General features: G+C 27.0%; 1 long non-coding RNA gene across 1 annotated transcript in view; it reads right to left on the bottom strand.

The window, feature by feature from the left end:
* Positions 1–2,132, bottom strand: part of LOC141771314 (uncharacterized) — a 202,033-nt gene that overhangs the window by 176,774 nt on the left and 23,127 nt on the right. The window lies entirely within an intron of this gene.

Here is a 2,132-nt window from a genome sequence, read left to right as displayed (position 1 = left end):
ATTGAAGGATAACGATTTCCGTTTGAATTTTCAAAATATAATTGTTGTCATCTTGTATCAACTTCATTTAGCTATATAAAAAGCTTATATTTTCTGCATCTAATGAGTCAGTTGAGGATTTTATATGATATTTTATAGTTATGCACGATCCAATGTTTTTTTTTTGTCTTTTTAATTGAAAATGTAATATCGTTGCTTTTATTTTGACACTCAAATCCGATTTCCGGAATTGCACTGATTAACTGCTGCTACGGAAGCTGGAAAGAAACAGGAAAAAGCGAAGAAGGGTAAAAATACTTTTTTATTATTTTTATTTTTTTTATAAATTTTAATTTATACATTTTAATTTATAAATGTTTTCTTTTATAATTTTTTTTTTCTTTTATAAATTTGTATTATTTATAAAATACTTTTTTTTCTTTTATAAATTTTGATTTATAATTTTTTTTTCTTTCAAAATTTATATCATTTATAAAAATACTTTTATTTTCTTTTATAAATTATAGTATCCATAGTAACAGCAGAAAACATTAAAATCATTTACATATAGAAGAAGCATATCGAAAACACTAAACAAAGGGCTGTGCCAAACATAAAAGGACAACAGAAATGAAACAAAACCAATATAAAAATAAAAAAATTATAATTAAAAAAAAAGACCACGTGAGAGTATGAAAATAATTTCACTTAAAAACTTTAAAGATATTGCATATATTCATTGTTTTCATTGCTTTTTTGTTTTGTGAGGAAGAAATTGTTGATAAAGATCCATTTCTTTCATAAATACAAAGAAATTAGGTGCTTTTTTGGGTAAATTTACTCTTGTGAATGTGGAACTTCGCGAGAATTAAAATTAAATTAATAAGAAAAAAATGCATTACTGTGTTTGTCACTGTAATCGTAGCAACCAAATATAATATTTCTATAGTACAGTGCAAAATCTGAGAAAATGTTAACAAGTATAAAATTATTGACATCTTTCCACAATTGTATATATATATATATACATATATAATAATAATAAGTCAATATCACTAACAATATATATATATATATATATATATATATAATAAGTCAATATCACTAACAAAATTAATATATATATATATATATATATATATATACATAATAAGTCAATATTACTTACAAAATTTCTCTCTCTCTCTCTCTCTCTCTCTCTATATATATATATAATAAGTCAATATCACTAACAAGATTAATATATATGTATATAAATAATTATAAATCAATATCATTTACAAAATTAATATATATAAATATAATTAGTCAATATCACTAACAAGATTAATATATCTATATAATAAGTCAATATAACTAACAAGATGAATATATATATATAATAAGTCAATATCACTAACAAAATTACTCCAATAAAATGTTGCTGCCGGAGTAGAAAGCATGCTGTCCTGAAACGAGGCCCTTGTCCTGGAGTTCATACCTCTAATAACAGAAAAACAGGCTTTAGTAAAAATACTACCCTGTCGTTTGCACTCTGAATGACCTCTGGGGGGCGACCGCACTCTTTATAATTACCATGGGGGCGTTACAACAGCATAATGTGATTTAAATCAGTGTTTACTTTGTTTATTATTGTTTGTACATTATTACTACAGATGGAAAGGCAAATTTACTGTCTGCAACCCAGTTCAAACAATCAGTTTTGCTTCTTCCCCTGGAGTTGTGCAGTAGATATCATTGATAATTCGTGTGCACCAATTTTTGCAATTAGTATTGGCCTGTTAAACATAGTAAAACTCTTGATACCCTCTGGAGTTTGAACTCATGCAGAGTTTGCAGGTAGACTATTGTCCTGTCACTGCAGGCTGTGAAACAGGCATTACCTGTTGGCCATGGCACGGGTAAAACCTGCCTGGGTGTAAAACGTTGTTGCTTTCAAAATAAAGCAGAGTGAATAAATAGCCTGTGAAATAAAAGCGTAAAATCTGTCAGTTGTTGTGTCACAAAGAACATAGTAATTAAAACAGTTGGCACATTAAATATAGCCTATAGTGGGTAAATGTTTTAGACATGTTGAACAGTTTTCTTTCAAATTGGATTTTATTTTGAAACTACTGAAGGGAAATCCCTTTAATTTTGGAGTTGACACTTTC

Source organism: Sebastes fasciatus, chromosome 7 (genome assembly GCF_043250625.1).
Source record: "Sebastes fasciatus isolate fSebFas1 chromosome 7, fSebFas1.pri, whole genome shotgun sequence".
NCBI lineage: Eukaryota > Metazoa > Chordata > Actinopteri > Perciformes > Sebastidae > Sebastes > Sebastes fasciatus.
The sequence above is the reverse complement of the archived record's forward strand: the minus strand, read 5'-3'. Positions and strand labels throughout refer to the sequence as shown.